The sequence below is a fragment of the Petaurus breviceps genome, unplaced genomic scaffold (genome assembly GCF_028583685.1).
Source record: "Petaurus breviceps papuanus isolate PSGF00001 unplaced genomic scaffold, PetGlider_PUasm1.0 90845, whole genome shotgun sequence".
NCBI classification, from domain to species: Eukaryota; Metazoa; Chordata; class Mammalia; order Diprotodontia; family Petauridae; genus Petaurus; species Petaurus breviceps.
The window spans coordinates 13,880,913-13,888,869 of NW_027187359.1; positions in this window are offsets into that span (position 1 = coordinate 13,880,913).

A 7,957-nucleotide genomic window follows, 5' to 3' on the forward strand; every position below is an offset into this window, starting at 1 on the left:
TGTCTCTCTCTGTCTCTCTCTCTGTCTCTGTCTCTGTCTCTCTCTCTGTCTCTCTGTCTCTCTCTGTCTGCCTGTCTCTCTGTCTCTGTCTCTTTCTGTGTTTCTCTCTCTGTCTCTGTCTGTGTCTCTGTCTCTGTCTGTCTGTCTGTCTCTGTCTCTCTCTATCTCTGTCTCTCTCTGTCTCTCTGTGTCTCTCTGTCTCTCTCTCCTTTTTGTTTCTCTGTCTGTGTGTGTGTTGTGTATGTGTACCTGCCCAGGCATCTGTCTCTGTCTTTCTCCCTGCCCCCCCCCCTTCTCTCCCTACTCTTCCTCATCCTCACTAGTGCCCTAACCTCTCCCACTCATTCCTCCATCTCTGACCACTCCTCTTCATCTCCATGTGTCTCCCTTCCCTCCATTTCAACTTCATTCACAATCTGATCACCTTTTCTTTTCATTTCTACCATAGCTGCAGGTCAGCTCATTCCTACTCTCCTGTACTAGACTTTCATTCTTCATTCTTTCCTTCTGCCTTACTCCCTTTAGTCTTTCCCCTTCTCTGTGAAGATGATCCAAGTGGATCCCTTCATGTGAAAGCTGAGGTCAAGAGGTGCTTCCCTTCCAGTCTTAAGTACACGACCCTAGTCACCAGTTGTCACACACAAGTCCATCCCTGCCTGCTCCCTCCCACTTCACCCCTCAAAACTTCCAGATTCTCACCACTTTTTTCCTGCTGTTTACAGCTCCCTTTTAAGGGAGATCCCTCTTTGAGTTCAACATGCCTTATTTCTTTCTTCCTATTTTCCTCAGCCCCTTCTGCTCCCTCTTGCAATGCTTCTTCTCTCATGAGTTATACACCAGAAAATCACTGCCAACCTCTGTCTTAGCCCTCAGAGTACACACAGGAGTTAAAACAGAATTAGGGACTTCCCAATGAAGAAGACACACAGACCATTGACAGTAGAAAGGCAGTTTTATTGCAAGGATCCATAGGACATAAGACACTCAGAGCTCTCTCAGGGGTCAGTAGCATTTAGTATCCTCCCTGGCCACTGCTTCTTGCCTCCTGTGTGTGCTAGACTCTGGCAGCTCACCAATGGTAGAATGCAGCTTTCTCACTATGAATGACTCATTTTGTCTGGTAGGTAGCATTTATATAGCACATTAAGGTTTGTAGAGCATTCAACATACTTTATTTCATTCAATCCTCACAACAACTCTGGGAGGTGGGTACTATTGTTCTAGAAATCTACCTGGGGAAAAGTCCTATAAGATGACTTGAGTAACAAAATGAAGGTTAGTAAGCTGCGCTTTTCATATCCTTGCCATAACCCTTTGGACCATCTCATCGGTTCACCTGTTTACCCTCTCTCAACCTCTCCTCCAGTTGCCTGGAGCTTTTGGACTTGTCCAGTCTTTAAATGGATCAGAAGGAGGAAAACTTGAATGACTATGGCATTGAATAGTGCTTTCCTGCAAGAACTTATTGGGTAGAAGGAATAGAGCAACCTGGCCCCAGTATGGGAGTCCAATAAGCTCCTGACCATGGCCCCTCCAGGGTATTAGGTACTAGAATAGAATCTCCCTGCCCCTTAAGACCTGTAAGGCCTGCTCTGGTTACAGCTTCTGTTTCTACAAGGCTGAAATCTTGTCAACAACAATGAATAAACTCAGGACAAAGATCCTATGTCCTCTAATGCCCATTGCAGATTTACTTTTCATACCAAAGTTCATTGTACCTTATCGATGCATAAGTTGTCTGGCTGAAGCCTCCATTAGACTTATTCTTTTCATTTATTTATTGTTATAACTGTTTTCTCATACTTCTCATCTTTGTAATGGAATTCATACAGAAATAGGTGAAGACAACACACTATTCTCCTTTTATTCTTTCATATCTTATGTTGTGTAGGTAGATAAAATGACTATACTTTTATAATTAAATGAGTATGAGAATATAAGCTTATCTTCACCAAAATAGCTTATCTTGACCCAAATTCTCTTTGGGAAAATTCTAGTAGCATTCAGGAGGACAAGAATGACCTGTTCCTCAATTTATTCCCATGTAATTTTCATTTTTTCTGTTATGATAATAATAGTCATCATCATACAATATTAACAGAATACAGGGTCCATCACTCTAAAGTAGCTTAAAGGTAAGCTTTAAAGGTAGCTTTTAAAGGTAGCTTGCACCTCCTCACCAAAAAGAAAGAAGAGGATTGGTAGACATTCTTAAAGCACATGATAAACAAGTCAAAATACCATGTAAATACATTTGGAACAAGCAATCAATCAATAATCAGAGTGAAAACAGTATGCACTATTGAATTTGTCAAATGTAACTAAAAACAATTTTCCTTGGGATGGAGTCTATGACATGCTGAAGATACAAGATAGAAATCAAAAGGCCCTCCATAGGCAACAGCTACATGAAACCAACCAACAAAAGGTCAACAAATTAGTGTCAAACAAATGACTCCATGTGTAGACTTCTTTAAAGAAATGGAATAGTTTATGATGGCAATTCAGCACCAGACCATTATGACCAGAAATGACAGGAAGATTTATATTTAATGAGCCACACTTAATGATCAATGTAGATGGAACACAGAAACTGTGCAACATATGACTGTAAGCTGTAAAAATTTAGCACCTACCAAATGCCTATAGCAATATAGGACCCATTGGCAAGAGTTATATACATCAGAAACTCACAATCTTTTGCCATCATCACTGATGCAGATATAAATGGTGCCCTAAGGGTTAACAGTTGCTTTTCCAGTATTTTGTGAAGCCCCTAGTTTATTCTGTAACCTGAAGGCACCCTAAAGTCTTTTCCCTTTTATCTTGAACCTATACCAAAATAATTACTTTTGTGTCTCCCTTATCCTGTGTTTCCTGGGTCCTTTTATCTTTAAACTATGTTCTCCTGCCCTGTCTTTAAATCATTAAACCATAAAGAATCCCCTTTGTCTCCCTCATCCTATGTCATCCTGTCCTGTCTTTAATCTTTAACCTCCATAAAAACCTCCAAAACTACATCATCATTCTGAAACTTCTATGTAATCACAACTCCCCCAAGTATCAGAGTCTCGCTTAGTTTTCTTGCTAGGAGACCCACACTGCTTTTGCATCAATAAAACTCCTCTTGGTTAGAAGAAAATCATCTAAGTGAATTCTTTCACACCTGAACCAGCTCTACCAACTTCAAATCTCATCAATAACCATTGTCACCTCATCCTCAAGAGTATCTTCTTCATGCATAAAAGCTCCCAGCTCCTATACAAGTGGGTTTTTGTCATAGACATCCTGTTTACCTCTGGATGAAACCTATGTCATAGCTAAGATCTAAGATGGAATCAAAAGGACTGTCAGACAACAAATACCCATACTACAAATACAGTCCTCAAAATATTTTGTTAATTCAATAAATTCTACTAGAGCCAGAGCATTATCACAGACCAACATGCTGCCCGCAGTCTTTCAGACCTAACACTGATCTTGAAAAACTGAAGAACAGCATTTTAAAACCTTCTACCATACCAAATGGTGCACCTTGGTGGTACAATGTGTAGAGTGCTAGCCTCGAATGGGGTCAGTCACAAAGAGTCAGACATGACTGAGAAACAACTGAACAACACAGATGAGGAAGTTGAAGCTCAGAGAAATTAAATGACATGATTTGAACTCCCATCTCTACTAAATCAAGCTCTCTTTGACTTCACTTTTGTGTAATCAATCTCCTACTGCCCAAAGTTTTCCCCACCTGCTCTGATTCAAGGTTCAAAGCTAGAGGGATCATAGCAATCTGAAAAAAAAATCATCTTATCCAGAGGTGTGAAACACCACAGCCCATGCCTCCTAATTAGATTAAAATGTAATTGGGGAGGGGTGGCCAGGTAGCACAGCAAGTAAGAGCACCCCAGAGTCAGGATGACCTGGGATCGAATCCAGGCTCAGACACTTAGCACCTGCCCAGAAACACTTGGCCATGTAACCTTGAGCAAGTTACCTAACCTCAATTGCTTAGGGGTGGCCAGGTGGCTCAGTGATTAAGAACACTGGCCCCAACAAAATAAATAAATATACAATAGGATATAGATAGTGTCATTGTGTTGTTTTCTAAGGAATATGTGCCTATAATGAATCCTTATATTTAGAGGATCCATTTCTATTTAGCCTTCATACCACTGAATCCAATCTTCTTGTTTCACAGTTGATAAACTAAGGTCAAGGAATTTAACTGATATGCCTAAAGTCACACAGTCAGGATTTCTAAGAAAGGCCCTTTGACTTCAAATTGAAGGCTCTTTCTACAACTAAAGATCAAACTCATAATGTTAAATACCAACAAAGTAATTCAGTGTTGGAGACAGTATTCGTGGCCAGGGCTCTCCTGACTCCACATTCAACAGTCTTTCTTTTAATTATACTATTCCCACTATTATACTCTGTCGTTCTTTCTGATTTTTTTCTTTTTCCCTACTTTTTTTTCCTTTACCTTTGTCTATAAATTAGGACATTTCCCCCAATCAGCTAGTCTAAATACTTGATTCTTCTTGAACCAACATTTTGGAGAAAAGTTGCACTGGCATTTATAGCATTTAATATAAAAGTCATTTGAAGGTTTGTCATGTCATAGAGGGATTTGATTTAGTATATGTAGACTCCAACAAAGGCAGAATCAAGACCAATGGTGATAGAATGGGAGTTGTGGTGTGGAGAAAGTACAAGGACATAGATTGTTCTTCTAGCCATAAGAGCTATCCAACAAAGAAATAGACTATCTAATGAGATGGTGAGCCCCCTATCACCAGGCACCACTGATGCCTCAAAAACCCTGGAGTCTTCATTGACTTTCACTTTCCCTCATCTCCATAATGTCACCAGTTCTTGTCTTGACAATTCTGTCTCCACAATATCTTATGAATTTGTCTCTTTCTCTCCATTCACACAATCTCTACCAAAGTCCATGTTGTCATCTCCTTTCATCTAGCCTATTGCTTAGTCTCCTAATTAGTCTCCTTCTAATTAATCTTCTCTCCAGTACATCCTGGCATGGATGCCAAGTTGATATTCCTAAAGCACAGGCCCAACTTTGTCAATGTCCTGATCAGAAACCTTCAATGATTCTCTGATATCTCAAGGACAAAAGGCAAACTTCTGAGTCTGGCATTTCAAGCCCTCCACTGTCTGGCTCCTGCCTATCTCTCCAAACTTATTGCATGTTACTGGCTTTTACTTCCTTTCTGTTCCCTGAAAACTAGTGTGCTAGCTGTCTCCAGTACAAAACCACCTATGCCTTTTACCCAAGGGCTCCCTAATGTGTGGAATATTCTCCTCATCACCCTTCCTCTGTATTCCTAGCCTCTTTCAAAGCATAGCTCAGGTGCCACCTACTATATAAGACCTTTCCAAATGTCCTCAGCTGTTAATGTGCTCACTCTCTCTCTTTAAATTACTTTATAGGAGCAGCTAGGTGGCTTAGTGAATAGAGCACCAGCCCTGAAATCAGGAAGACCTGAGTTCAGATCTAACCTCAGACACTTGATACACTTACTAGCTGTGTGACCTTGGGCAAGTCACCTAAGCCCAACTGCCCTGCCTTCCCCCCTACAAAAAAAATTACTTTATATAACTTTCTACATGCTTCATTTTTATTCACCATGGTTATACACTGGGTTTGTGTTTGGTTTTTGTTTTGGGTTTTTTTTTTTTTGCAAAAAAAAGTAAGCTTTGTAAAGGAAATGACTATTAGTGCTTGACTCTATATCCCCTGTGACTAGAACAGTACCTTGTACAGAAGAGGCACTTAATGTGTTTTGAACCAAATAACTATTTTAAAAGTTAAGTGAGGGGTGGAGCCAAGATGGCAGAACAGAAGCAGTAACTTTTCTAAGCTCCTCTGTGCATCCTGTCACTAAACTTTAAAAAGTGAATCTGAATGGATTTTGGAGTGTCAGAATGCACTGGGAGATGGAGCATGGTAGAATCCAGCTCAGAAAAGTGCCCACGTGAGTCAGGGCAGGGGGAGTGTGGAGCAACAGGGACTGCAGCAGCTTGGACTAGAGAGTGGACTACAGCAGAGAGAGGAGCCCCAGCCAGCAGATTCACCCTCCCCAAGGGCAATTCGCAGCCCTCACACCAGCATCTCACCACTGGACTGGGACGGGAAGATCGGTCAGAGCTGGGTAAGAGAAAGCTCAGGGCCCACAGGAGAGATAGCAGGTTCTCTTGGGGCTATCAGCCCCCAGTCTGGAAGTTTAAAAATCACCTGCCTGATTTTCCAGGGGCCAGGATAGCAAAGTAAATTCTGGCTGTCTGATTCCTCCTCCCTGACCAAGAAAACCCAGAGATAAATGTCCCACCCAGAGTAAAATCCTGAAATAGCAGAAATAGCCTCAGGCTTAGGAGTCATGGAGAAAGGGTGTAACTGAAGCAGTAAGGAGTCTGAAGAGAAGAGTGGGAGGGGTCCCAACAAGCCCCATCTTACCTGACCACCAAAAGCCTGCCTGAGCTGTAGCCCAGGGGAATAGAGGCAGAAATCTGAAATGGCCAGACCACCCCTTCCCTACAGATTACTCTGTGAGCCTCAGGGTAACTCAGGGGAAACAATGAGAATCCTGGCCTTGGACTCAATCTAGACACCCAGAGGCTACAGCACACGAAGCCAACAACCAGGCACCTAGCTCCCAGCCTGAGAAGCTTGGGTCAGAGTTCTCCATACTCCAGGAGCAGAAATACACTTTAAAGGACAGGAAATAGGCAATTACAATGGGCTAGAAGCAACTTGCAACCCAAGACAATAAAATCTTATTATGCTGAATGAGAAGAATCACTTTCAGGAAACACCATGGACTCTGTGGCGAGACCACAGATGGAAATATGAACTGGTCTCAAGCCCAAAAAGCATTCCTGGAGGAGCTCAAGAAAGATTTTAAAAGACAAATTAATAGAAGATAAATTTAAATCTACAGTGATCAAATTGGAAAAAAGTTTCACAGAAGAAAACAAATCCTTAAAAAGTAAAATTAGTGAACTAATTGGAGTAAATGCCTCCCTAAAAAAGTACCTTCAAAAACTAACCAAAGAGAATAATTCACTAAAAATTAGAATCAGTCAAACTGAAGCTCAGAACTCTATGATGTCCCAAGAGTCAGTCAAACAAAACATGAAGATTGAAAAATTGGAAGAAAGTGTAAAATATCTCACTGGAAAAACAACTGACCTGGAGAACACATCAAGGAGAGATAACTTAAGAATTATTGGCCTACCGGAAAGCCAAGATGAAAAAAGCAGCCTAGACAACATCCTCCAAGAGACTGTCAAAGAAAATTGTCCTGAAGTGCTAGAATCAAAAGGTAAAATAGTTATCGAAAGAATTCACCAGTCTCCTCCTGAAAGAGATCCCAAATTGAAAAATCCAAGAAATATAGTAGCCAAATTCCATAATTACAAGATCAAGGAGAAAATATTGCAAGCAGCCAAAAAGAAACAATTCAAATATCATGGAACTACAGTCAGGATTGCACAGGACCTAGCAGCTTCTACATTAAAAGATTGGAGGGATTGGAATTTGATATTTCTTAAAGCAAAAAAACTAGGACTGCAACCAAGGATTAACTACTCGGCAAAACTGAGCATAATCTTTTAGGCAAGGATATGGTCATTTAATGAAATAAGGGACTTCCAGACTTTTCTGATGAAAAAGCCAGAGCTCAATGGAAAATTTTATCTCCAATTACAAGATTCAAGAAAGACATAAAAATGTAAACAAGGAAAACACACACTCACATACACACATGCAAACACACACACGTTCACATAACTTGGGATCCAATAAGAGAAAATAAGAAGCTGATAGCTGTCAATATCCAAATTTATGTTATTATCATGACCTTTAAAAGGGTTATACATAGATAGAGGGTGTGGGTATAAATAAACTAATCTGATGATTAAAAAAACCCTTATTAAGGCA